Raw genomic sequence first — 13,889 nt, 5'->3', positions numbered from 1 at the left:
AAGGCTGTTTTAGAAAGATTTGATGTCATTTTGAAGTATTTTAAATCATCACGCGTTTTACTAAAACGGCAACCCGTTTAGTAAAACGTGTGCGAAACGGTCGCTGTTTTACTATATCGGTAGCCGCATAGTATAACGCGTGACGATTTACAAGCTAATACAGGTCGATATTTTTGTCAAGCATGAGTGAATATGACTCCTGACGATGTAGAATACATTTGTAAGTCTTTTAAAGTCGTTTAAAACCAACTGACCATCACGCGTTTTTCAAAGTTTGTCGAAATATTACGTGAAACGCATCCAGTAAGCTATTGGGAGCGATTTTACGACGATTTGGCATGATTTTAGCCGTCACGCGTTGTCACGCAATTTTTGGTCAATTTTTTGACCTAGCCAAAAACCATCAAAATATTATCTAGAAGTGTTTTAGAAAGATTTGATGTCATTTTGAAGTATTTTAAATCATCACGCGTTTTACTAAAACGGCAACCCGTTTAGTAAAACGTGTGCAAAACGGCCGCCGTTTTACTATATCGGTAGCCGCATAGTATAACGCGTGACGATTTACAAGCTAATACAGGTCGAAATTTTTGTCAGGCATGCGTGAATATGACTCCTGACAATATAGAATACATTTGTAAATATTTTAAAGTTGTTTTAAACCGACTTTGACCATCACGCGTTTTTCAAAGTTTGTCGAAATATTACATAAAACGCATCCAGTAAGCCATTAGGAGCGATTTCACGATGATTTGGCATGATTTTAGCCGTCACGCGTTGTCACGCAATTTTTGGTAAATTTTTTGACCCAACCAAAAACCATCAAAATATCATCTAGGAATGTTTTATAAAGATTTGATGTCATTTTGAAGTATTTTTAATCATCACGCGTTTTACTAAAACGGCAACCCGTTTAGTAAAACGTGTGCGAAACGGTCGCTGTTTTACTGAAATGGAATTGGTTATATATCTCAAATAAATATCATTCCAAATCAAAAACACGGGTCCTTTGTCTAGTGAGTATTTACTTTATTACAAATGAATACTATCTGGGTTGTACAACAAGTTGTAGAATCAACCCAGATTCAAAACATACAATACAACGATACAATACAATACAATTTACAATTACAATTACAAATACGACAAGGAAAATTAACAATTCCGATGGAATTCTATTTACCTCTAACACACTCTTCTTAAAACACGTCCGAATTGACTGAATGATCATCAAAAAGAGAGTCAGTTAAACGCAAAACAAAAAGCTATCTCATTTAAAAGTAAAGCTAGCCATCTGATCACAAAAGAAAAATCACACAATACAAAAAAATAATTCTAGGAACATAAGCTATAAAAATTAGTATCATTGGACTCGCCAAAATGTAATTTCATAACATTCTCCGCCCCTAGATGCGACACAGTATCAACATGATCTTAGCATCGATTGCCAACAAAAAGAAATTACATATAAGTTTGTTCTTCGACAATTCGTCGAAACTTATTAATAGGAGAAGTTGTTAAGTTTTACCCCAATTCAACATTGGAAACTCGTACAACTTTAATTCCCTATAAATTTGTGAATCAAATCTCTAGCCATTCCCAGGTGTCTCCCAATTTGCTGGATTTGGGAAAGGTGCTCTTGTACAGTTCCAATCGTCTGTCGAGCGCCTTGGTTTTCCACTCGCAGAGCAATGTTCTCTTCGCGGAGGCGATCACGTTCTGCAGTAACCCTCTTTAACTCCTCTCGAAGTACCAAAACTTCAGCATTGCAGTGTACATTGGTAGTAGCCGTATTTAGCGTAGTTGGTCGGGGAACCGCTGTGAAAGGAGTCGAGGGTCTAACAACACTACCGCTCATTGTTCGTTTCAGGGCAGGTCGGAGGGCAGCAACACATGCCGAGGATGGTTTATGGGATTGTTGTTGCTTTTGTTCCCGACCAGCACGAATGCTTGCTGCGGCAGCAGTCGACTCCTCTTCATTCATAAGTAGCCGAACATCCCGATTCCGTTTGTTGAAAGTCACACTGAGGGATGACGCATCATTAGAAGTGGTGGCTGGGGCAGTTACTGTTTCCACTTTGATGCTGCGAGCACCATCCTTCCTGTGCACCAGTTCTCCAAACGCTGTAGAATCTGGTAACCCCACAAACTGTAGGAAATTCTGGAAAAGCGTTCGGTCCACTTCATAACAACTCGTTATGTCCTGGTGATCGGCGGCCAAGTTCCTCTTCTGCTGTTGAATATGCATGCCGATCAACGATTTGATATTTTCCGACACACCACAGGAGCAGAAAAACCTTGTGAAGTGGGTGCGGATATGCTCCGTAAGTTTGTCAGGGATAGATATGGTAAACGAACACAGTTTGCATCCATTAAGGTGAAGGCGGGCATTCTTGACTTCCACGGATGTTTGTTCATCGACAAACTTTACAGTGCGCAGTCGCTTTCTGACGGGGCCCGTGGTCGTAAGCTGAGTTTCGGGCTCCTCTACATTGACCACCGGTTCTTCAGGTTCCGGTGATACCGTTAAATTTTCGTCTTCATTATTATCCAGCACAATCTGTTCCTCCTCTACGTCTACTTCAATTTGGAGTGGGACCGATTCCGCCATCTGTAGTAAGAGACGTAACCAACTTCAGAATTGGAAGCAAGGAAGAGTTGCTGGTGCCATAAGTAGTTGTAGGTGCAGCATGCTGGTGTGTGCAATGATAGACAGAAAGTCCTTCACCTCGTGCATAGGGAAATAAACCAGTCTATGTTAACAATTACATATGAAAAGAGAATTAGATCTACATGCTCATAATTATCACAACTGACACTACCAAAGAAGTCAATCTACTTAGTTTAGTTTTGCACCGCTACTCAAAACTAATACAATGTGTAATCAAATAAATGCCTCGGTCGGCGTCGAGTCCTTCCTAACCTTCCCGTAGGCAACACAGGTTCTGGAACAACAGGATCACCAGCCAAGTCTGAGTGAACAGACCTGTTGTCAGGTTCATCTGTGTACTCTAGAATAGACTGATGGGTGGTTTGTCCTAAATGAGGAGTTTGTCGACCGTCCGCGTCAGCACAAGGAACAAATAATTTCAATCGACATTCGTTGACTACTCCTCGGCCGTCTATTTTATAGGTGCCATTATTAAATGACTTGCGAATAAAAAAAGGACCCTCGAACTTTGGCAGAAGCTTAGGGTTAACTCCTTTTTTCTTTCGCTTGCGTTGTACCAAAACCAACTCGCCGGGTTTAAATAAGGGTTCCTCGTCAGAGTCAGGCCATCTCATGAGTAAACTCTGTTGGGACCTCAACAGATCATGAGCTGACTCTAGACGCTCCTTTAGTCTTTGGGCATACTCTAGCCTTGTGTTCAGCTCACATGAATACGTACCACCAATCAACTGATCTGGCAGGCGACATTCCCGTCCAAACATGAGAAAGTTGCTAGTTTCCTCAGTTTTTGAATGCGGAGTAGCTCGCAGAGCTCGCATAATTTGAGGTAGCAAACAATCCCAGTTATTCTGTTCTTGTCCGGAACTGAGGAGCATGGATCGAAGTGAGTCACCAAGAGTTCGATTACCCCGTTCCACCACTCCATTAGACTGAGGGTGGTACGGTGTAGTACGTGTTTTAGTTATTCGCCAAAAACGACATAGTTCGGTCATAAGTTCACCTTCAAACTGCAAACCACGATCGCTATGAAGTTCTTCAGGGAGACCAAAATAACAAAAAACTCGACTATCTAAAGCTTCGGCAACAACGGGTGCGGTTGCATCCGAAAGAGGCAACGCATCTTGCCACCGAGTAAAGTGATCGGTAAGAACTAAGACCCACTTATTTCCTCTCAAGGTTTCTGGCAACGGTCCCACTAAATCAATAGCAACTTTTTGCCATGGTCGACCAACCCAGAGTGGCCCAGCCCTGGAAGAGGGAAGAAGGCCCCCGGACTTAGCACGTTGACAAATTTCACAAGTACGTAACAGCCTACGTACATCAGCGGTCATGCCCGGCCAATACCAGGTTAGCCTCAACCTTTTTAAGGTCTTTGTCCGACCGGAATGAGAGAGGGTATGGGTGGACCATATTAAATCCTTTCGCAATGTCTTAGGACAGACAATGACCTCTTTAGTTCTTTGGCCATTGAGAATTCGAACAACCAGGACACCATCGTCTCGAATTCTCATTAATGACATCATTGAATTGAGTTTTCGTAGTTCCCAACTTCCCAAATTGACGATAGATGCATCAATAGCTACCTGGTCATCAACAGCCTTATATACCGTTGAAACTTCTCCTTGTTCCTTCTGAGCGCCACTCAGTACAAGGTTGGTTTCGGTAGAATCAGGCGTTGGTAGCGGTAGAGATACTTGTTCTTCCCCGCTGTCTTGCAGATTGTCTCCATTAACTGGACACACAAGAGAACCATCTCTGGCTTTTTCCTGCAAGACACTATGGCACTCATTAGAGGGATTATCATAGTGACTAACAAAGTCAGAAGCACCATACAGTTGCTCGCCAATAATATCGGTGACAACCGTATCTTCCTGGGTTCTCATGTCTGAGAGTTCTTTACGAATATCAGGTAAACTAGGGCCCCCACCAGTGCGATCCATTCTGTCACACTGTGAACAGTCGCGGCATGGGCGGCGTGACAGGCCATCTGCATTACTGTGGACTCCGCCGGGCCTATGCTCTATACCAAAATTGAATTCACTTAGAATTTCTAGCCATCTAGCCACTTGTGCTGAAGGAGTTGTCTTCCGGCACAGCCAGAGCAGAGAAGCATGATCGGTGCGAATTCTAAATCTTCGACCGTATAGATAAGGTCTGAAATGGATTACCGCCTTCACAATAGCTAGGAGCTCACGACGTGTGACACAGTAATTGCGTTCTGCCGATGAAAGAGCTTTGCTGTAATACGATATCACTTTTTCCTCACCCTTTTGAATTTGGGATAACACTGCGCCCACACCATTTAGAGAGGCATCCGTGTCTAAGATATACTCCAACTGAGGATTAGGATAAGACAGGACAGGTGCGGTCATCAAAGATTGTCGAAGAAAATCAAACGCTTTTTGGCATTCCTCTGACCACTGGAAACGTGTATTTTTCCCAGTTAATTTAGTTAAAGGGCGGGCTTTACATGCAAAGTTGTCGACAAAACGACGATAGTACCCCACGAACCCGAGGAACGATTGCAGCTCTGTCAAGTTCTCTGGAACTGGCCACTCCTGCACAGCGGCTATCTTATCCGGGTCGGTAGACACTCCTGCATCACTAACCACATGACCCAAATATTTCACTTTTTGTTGAAAAATGTGACATTTCGATGGTTTGAGCTTTAACCCGGCAGCGCGAAGACGTGATAGGACCTCTTCTAGATGCAAACATTGTTGCTCAAAGGTTTTACCAATGACAATGATATCGTCTAGATAGAGTAACACTGACTTCCAATGAAGACCGTGGAGAACCCGCTCCATCGTACGTTGGAAAGTGGCCGGGGCGGCGGTCAAACCAAATGGTAAGACTTTCCATCGCCATAACCCTCCCCGAGTACAAAAAGCAGATTTGTTCTTCGCGTCTTCATCTAAAGGAACCTGCCAATATCCACTCATTAAATCAAGAGTAGAAAAATATTGACTATCAGCTAAAGCTTCTAAACTTTCGTCGATTCTGGGAAGTGGGTAAGCATCATGTACCGTGACGGCATTAAGTCGTCGATAATCGATACAAAATCTCCAGCTTCCGTCTTTCTTTTTAACCAGCACCACTGGAGAACTCCACGCCCCCTGTGCTGGTTCAATAAGATCTTGCTCGATCAACTTCTTAACCTGCTTATCGACCTCCACCTCTTTCTCCGCCCCTAGACGACGAGGTGCCTGTTTAATGGGTCTAGTTCCCGGTTCGATAGGAATCGAATGTTGAACCAGAGTTGTGCACCCCATATCGTGATCTCCGGCAGAGAAAACATCTCCAAACCGGTCTAGTAGGCCGGCAATCACTTTCTGTTGTGATGTCAGTGTACAAATGCTACTGGCTTCTCTGTATAAATTTTCCAAGTGTTCTGGTACAGGTTTATCAGATAGCAATTCCCCTTGCTTTGAATTCTGACCTGTGTCACACTCGACTGGCGTTTCGACAAGCTGGTCACTTTCCACACTAAAACATTGACCAATAATTGACCCAGACGGAATGAATACCGTCTTATTTTGTGGATTCAAACATCTGACCACAAACCTATCTCCCTTGGTGCATGCTACAACACAAGAAGCCAAAGCTAAACCTCTGGAAACTGTCGCTCTACTCATTTCTACCATTCCAACAGAAGAATTGATAACTCTTGATAATTGGCAATCCAACAGTTTTTCAGATTGCGGAGGAACATCTACGTCAGACACTACCTGCACAGAGCTAGTGTAGTCCACTCCATGGCGGTCAGAACATCGTAGAGTTTTACCATTCATTACTAATGTGAAATTACTACAGAAAAGTTGACAATTATTACCTAGCAGAAAAGGCATACCTAAAATGGCGTCAGGTTCAATGTTGGCTACTACCCAAGACACATTGATCATTTCTGATCTAAGTCTACTATCCAACTCTACCTGACCCTCAATTGGCAACCCTGACCCATCTGCCAAGGTTCCAGTATTGCAATGAAAAGGCTTCATACTCTTCTTAGTAACCTGAGGAAGTTTATTAAATATTCTTTTGGAGAGAATGTTGAGGGTACATCCGCTATCCAATAGATAGCGAACTGCTATACGCCCAACTCTTCCAGGCAAATATAACGCAGGTGTGCATGATGCCATGTTCACGGAAAAGTTTTCCGATATTGTGCAAGCAGTGGTTTGGTTCGAAGTAGTCGTAACTGAAGAACCGTACGTTGACGCAGGTAACCTGTTGGTGAGTAGGTGATCAGGCACCTCAACTGGCTCTTTTACCACGTCTCGGCTATCAATGTTGACTACTGTTTCCTCCCCACCACTGTTTATGCGGAAATATGATTCCGGTCTACCACCAGCCTCCGCAGTGTTCTGTGCAGACCTACTTAGTTTTCCGAATTGCTAGAATTTTTAGATTTAGCACTGGTTAATTGTGGACACTCTCGCTTAAAATGCGATGTACTGCCACACTGGTAACAGGCCCGACTATTCTTTTCTGCATTAACACGATTTGAAGAAGAATTAGGCCTCAACAAATTGTCAGTCTGACGTCGGTTACCTTGCTCGTAGAGAGCAAGACGACGTGACTGTTCCTCAATTTGCTTAGTCTGTGCATCCAACTTCTGGGAGAATGAAGCTAACAGTGTTTCAAATTTGTCGGGTTTCGGGCAACCGGCTTTGAATCTTGAAGTTTCGTCAGGTGTGGAGTCCACTACAGCCACTCTAGCACTTCGCTCCAGTCGTGGAGCAGGTTTAGGAGGTACTTGTGCAAGCATTACATAGCGCTCTGCAGCTTTAACAGCTCCATCCAATGTATTGACTTTGGCTAGGGATATATATTGCCTTAATGCTGGGTCGTCTAGCGCTCGATCAAACGCTTCCACAGCAAGAGTACTTTCCACCTCTGAACCAAGACCCCCATAACTAAGACGAGCCAGTCTTCCTACCCGGTTTCCCAAGTTCATATAGCTTTCACCAGGCTCACGTCGGGTTTGATGAAGTTTCTCACGTGCTTCCTCTGGTAAAAGACCAAACATGTATAACAACCGTCGAAACACCTCTTTAACACTATCAGCTCTGCCGGCTTCTTTTGCTCCTTTATCGAGAGCACCTCTCAGCTGTGCTAAAGCCACCCTTTCCTCCCAACCACTCAATGCGCATACATCATTATACTGTTGTATAAACAGATGTACATCTCCTGTACCATCAAAGCGAGGGGTTTTCAATGTTGATTTGACTACATTTGAAGTTGACCTTTCCTCTATAGCGTGGGTAAACTCGTTGACCAAAGTCCGCAACATATCTTCGGTATTACTATTAATTTGAGCTGAGGTTGAAGAATGCAACGGCTTTGGAGCCGACTCAGCAGCACTGGGTTTATGTAACACAGGCAGCCCTGTACTTGCGTAGGCGTCGGAAACACAAGGAGTCGTTTCAAACTTATTTACAGTTTGGTTAGGCCTACTCAATCTCTTCCCTAAAGAATCAGGATATTGATTTATCCTCACTAATTTTGACCTAGCAGTGGGCACCGGAGAAATGTTTAGGCCTATCTGTGGCTCTGAGCTGGGAAAGCACCTATTATAGGCATCATCTATCACAGTCTCAGCAGATAACGTTTCTCTGGGGGTGACAGAAGGATAAGATGACCCAACTACTACGGTAGATCTAGGCCTAGGTGTAGGAGGAATAGTTCTCTGTGGAATAAATGAAGGTATAGTAGGTAAACCTACAGTGGTAGATTGGAAAGTGTCTTCCCTACTGTCATAAAATATGTCATCTCCATCAATATACCCAGCCTCAACAGAGTCATCATGGTTTGACATAATTGCAATTAGCTACTGCTAACACAGACTGACAAATTCACTAGACAAATAAACTCAAAGTTAAGAATCTTAAATCCCAACTCTAAATTTAAATATCCCGGACAAGCCCCCAATGAAATGGAATTGGTTATATATCTCAAATAAATATCATTCCAAATCAAAAACACGGGTCCTTTGTCTAGTGAGTATTTACTTTATTACAAATGAATACTATCTGGGTTGTACAACAAGTTGTAGAATCAACCCAGATTCAAAACATACAATACAACGATACAATACAATACAATTTACAATTACAATTACAAATACGACAAGGAAAATTAACAATTCCGATGGAATTCTATTTACCTCTAACACACTCTTCTTAAAACACGTCCGAATTGACTGAATGATCATCAAAAAGAGAGTCAGTTAAACGCAAAACAAAAAGCTATCTCATTTAAAAGTAAAGCTAGCCATCTGATCACAAAAGAAAAATCACACAATACAAAAAAATAATTCTAGGAACATAAGCTATAAAAATTAGTATCATTGGACTCGCCAAAATGTAATTTCATAACATTACTATATCGGTAGCCGCATAGTATAACGCGTGACGATTTACAAGCTAATACAGGTCGATATTTTTGTCAAGCATGAGTGAATATGACTCCTGACGATGTAGAATACATTTGTAAGTCTTTTAAAGTCGTTTAAAACCAACTTTGACCATCACGCGTTTTTCAAAGTTTGTCGAAATATTACGTAAAACGCATCCAGTAAGCTATTGGGAGCGATTTTATGACGATTTGGCATGATTTTAGCCGTCACGCGTTGTCACGCAATTTTTGGTCAAATTTTTGACCCAACCAAAAACCATCAAAATATTATCTAGGAGTGTTTTAGAAAGATTTGATGTCATTTTGAAGTGTTTTAAATCATCACGCGTTTTACTAAAACGGCAACCCGTTTAGTAAAACGTGTGCGAAACGGTTGCCGTTTTTACTATAATGTGGCCGTCGTCGTACTAAACGGTCGCCGTTTTTTTACCAAAACGGTAGTAAAACGCGTGACGGTTGAATATTTTCAGGCTAATACAGGTCGAATTTTTTTCTAAGCACTGTAAATATGTTTCCTGACTATGTAGAATTAATTTTTAAGTCTTTCTAAACAATTTTAATACAATTTGATCAAATTTTTTTCTCAACAATTTTTTTGGTGTCGAGATATTACGTAGAATGCATCCGGTTAGCCATTGGGAACGATTTTATGACGATTCTGCACGATTTTAGCCATCACGCGTTGTCACGAAAATTTTTTGACCTTACTGAAAACCATCAAAATATCATCTATGAGTGTTCTAGAATGCTTCTACGTTATTTATAAGTGTTTTTGACCATCACGCCTCGTCACGCGTCACGCGTTTTACTAAACCCGAGCTCGCTCGATTCCAAACAAACAGGCCACGCCTACTACTTTTATATAGGGTAAGTTATAATGGAGAGGCCGCAACATTAATCAACAAAAACTACTCCCATTAACAGTCGCTTTGAAGTTGATTGTTCTTACATGAACCATTTGAAAAAAATTCTTACATAAAACTACTAATAACGTTTTTGTAAAAACGTAAAGTAAATGCAAAAAAGAGCGGTATTGAAAGCGAGGCATGAATATTCCATTAGAGATCAATCAGTATGTCGATCGGGTTTGTTTGGAATTCAACGTTTTTGTTTCCGGTTTTTGGTCACTGGACTGTGAAACTATACGACACTGGATTAACCTATTTAGCATTAATCTTTCGTTTTTTAGCAAATATTAATTTGTTAAAATATACATTGTAGTCGTATTGATTTGCATATGATCTTTGGTTTTTGCACAGCTCATTCTCTTGTACTTACTGTGGGATATCATGTAAATATTCTAGGTTTTCCAGTGATTAGCTGGTAATGCAGGAGTTGGCTTTCATAGAAAGCCAGGGCTTTTAACCCTATATAACCCCTTGTAACGTATATGCTGCATGTAATTTGCCAGGTCATGATTTCTATATATTAGAAAAAATCATAGTTCTGAAAGTCATGCCCATTGTTGCATCAATGATATACAGCCCCCAATGGGGGGCTGTATATTATTGGTTGCATATATGCTACATGAAATGGCAGATTTGCTATCATGTGACTAGTTGGGGAAATGTGATTTCCATTTCCTGTAATGGCTGCTCCAAAAATGTTCAACTAGTATCTTGGTTATTTCCCTGTTGTTATTTCTACATAAAAGTTCTTTTAAGTTTGCTTATACATTTACTTTTTTATGAATAGAATATATTTCTGATTCATTTTGATGTGTTGGGAAGTGGGTAATATCCAAGCATGATGACTTTTCAGGCATAAATTGATGTATAGCATATATGCTAAATCTGGCACTTTCATTCAAAACTTTTCATTGGTTATTGTGTTTTTTGGAATAATTAGTTTGGTTCATGTAATTTTTAGTTATTGTCATTACTAATTGGCCTAATATAAAATGCTGCTAACTATGATTTTGAGCAGTAATACTGGTGGCACAAAACAGTGGATGCTATGTCAGGTTACCAGCATAGTCTCTAAGCACACGGTGTGTGTGGATGGCATGTCTAGGCATGCGAGGGTTGTCAGGCGACGGTGCTTTTGCAACAACATAAATACTGGCCATGTCAGCCATGGACTTGTCTGTGACATTCTACCTAGACCATTGGGTTTAGATGGCAGCCACATCCTGGAAGCTGATGCCGTCAATATGCCACCGGTCAAGATGGCTACTGACCGTGCATTGCCTGTTGGGCCTTTAGGTGAGGCTAAAGGTGATGCAGCAGAGAAACAGGGAGGCGACGGAGCTCAGCTGCCAGCTGGGGAAGTCGAACCTGAGGCTGATGCGGACAGACTGCCTGAGTAGCCTGAACCGTCTAGATGGTTGCAGCGTGTGTGACGGCATCTTGCATTTTTGAATGACTATGAGTGCGGGTCACTCGAGATTAATGCATCTTTTTGTGAGCTTTAAAAAATGCTGGAAAAGATGTAGGATATTATGTAAATATTCGAGGCTGCCTAATGATTAGCCGGTAATGCGAGGGCTGGCCTCTATGGAAAGCCAGGGCTCTGAAAAGCTAGCTTTTCACAGGAAATCTGAGAGACTAACAGGTCTCGCTATATAAACAGGCGTGAATCTGATGCTTGAGACAAGCCTCAGCGAGGAAAGCCAGGGAGCTGATTTAACAAATCGCCATGCCCTTGCTGACGGGAAATATGTGTGTGGTGGTCGGGCTTAAGAGTCCATTGTATAGCAGCGAGGCAGCTTATTTGATTTGCCTACAGATTAGCAGTAGGGACTGCCGTAAGATTCATGACAGTATTCTGCTGTGAGTGTGCATCGCCCTCGTGGTGAAGGCTGGCGGCAAAGGGAAGGTTGGTGTGCCATCGTAGCAGCTTAGTGCTGCATAGCAACACCATTTTTGTCTTGCTGACTCTTAAAAAAACGAATCACAAGTGTTACTAAGTCATTGACCAGAATACGTAGTACACGAATACAGCAGTATTTATATAATCAAACTTGGTAAGATCGACCAACTTGTAATAGATCCCACATAGCAGTTAGTGTTTGCAAGCGCAGTAATCCGTTATACTAGTGAGAAGCGCATGCAAAAATTCACTAGAGCAATTTGTTTGCGATGGTTGATGTGATGGATCAACACTTCTGTCATAGAATTATTTTTTGTGGTAAATAATAGTTAAAATATACATTGTTGCCATGTTAGTCTGTACATAGTCTTTGGTTTTCACACAGCTTGTTCTACTCTTATACCTACAGCAATTAACTACAAGTGTTACTGAGCCTTTGACTAAAATACAGCCGTATTTAAATAATCAGATTTGGTAAGATCAGACAACTTGTAACAGGTCCCACATAGTAGTGTTTGTAAGAGCGGTAATCCGCAGTACTAGTGAGAAGCACACGCCGAAGTTCATTAAACCCATATTACACATCTACTATCATCCATCCAACCTTCTTGCACATGGATGTGTCTTGCTGTTCGCTTCTCTGTTAATTATGTATTATCAAAGATTGCAGTTTTATTCTATTGTGTAGGCGGGCCAATACGATGATGAAGTGCTGTTTCTATGCCCGTTGGTCTTCATTAGCACCACTTTCTCTCGCTCTTTTGTTTAAGTGTCGTATTGCCAACGGCACCAGAAAACATTAGCGTTTTTGCTGATGGCAGTTTTTAATGTCATTTCTTCAGCTTATCGTCCGCTTCTGATGCTGACAAAACTATTAACTATTAAACGATTTGACCCTAAGAAGTTGAATTGACTTATACAGCAGGGACATGTAAAAACCAGGATTTGTAAAACAAACTGTAGACATCGACTTATACGCCGAGTTGACTTGCACGCTGGAATCTACGGTATTTCAAGCATCAATGCCATGCTTCAGATATATCGCAATGAAGTCCTCAAGGGCGTAATGCCAATTAAATAATCACATGCAACATACCATGAGCCTAAAAATCAACTAAGAGAATATCTACTGGTAGAATAGCAGGCATTCAATGAGTATTGATGAGTTTGACTAAAGTGTCTATAAACGAAAGTCTGTTGGGTCTGAGAGAGAAGCTTAGCTAGATATTGTTTGTTGTAGCAGCTCACACAGACTGTCAACAGCTTTACATAACCTGGTTTGTACTAAATTGTTGTTCAATTCCATAAAGTACTTAATTTCACTTTTTTTCACTCACAATGTTATCAGAGTAAAATACCTGAACATTTTTTAGAGCTGCATAGAACTGCTAAGAGACTGTAATCTGTTGAGCTTTAGTATTTGATGGTTATAAAAGTGTTGAGCATTTCAGTAAGTTTAATAACTTGTTCAGGTGTATTTGAACCACTGAATAAGAAAACAGCAAGTAGGGCATAACGTCATCGTTGAAACATGTATAGAGCTTAAGCACACCTATTTGGCTAAACCAAGAGTCAATATGTAGGACAGTTATAGGCAAGGTCGTACATCAGCTAATTATAACCAGTGCGTACCGTAAAACTTTTAATTGAATGCTTCCCTTATCTGAATGCCGCCGCCTCTTTGATATTTTTTGATCTTTACGAACTCATAAGAACCCGTTATCAGAAAAATTATCCATAAAATGGTACTATTAAGGACTCGGTTACATCAATAACAAGTAATTCTTTCATTGAATCTGTTCGTATCAACGTTCATTTTCTAACTTTAAAGCTTTTGTTTTTTCGATAAAATTCTGACAGCCACATCATAGAAATAATTAGTGACTGTATCAGGCTAATAGTAGTTCCTTGTTCAACACGGTCTTGCTACTTTGACATACGAGGTCTGTTAATTAAGTAATGAGACAAGTCAGATAGCATTAGAATGGTG

General features: G+C 41.2%; 1 protein-coding gene across 1 annotated transcript in view; it reads left to right on the top strand.

The window, feature by feature from the left end:
- LOC137391211 (uncharacterized) overlaps window positions 1-13,889 on the top strand; it is a 51,575-nt gene that overhangs the window by 17,622 nt on the left and 20,064 nt on the right. The window lies entirely within an intron of this gene.

This window comes from Watersipora subatra, chromosome 3 (genome assembly GCF_963576615.1).
Source record: "Watersipora subatra chromosome 3, tzWatSuba1.1, whole genome shotgun sequence".
Classification (NCBI taxonomy): Eukaryota; Metazoa; Bryozoa; class Gymnolaemata; order Cheilostomatida; family Watersiporidae; genus Watersipora; species Watersipora subatra.
The sequence above is the reverse complement of the archived record's forward strand: the minus strand, read 5'-3'. Positions and strand labels throughout refer to the sequence as shown.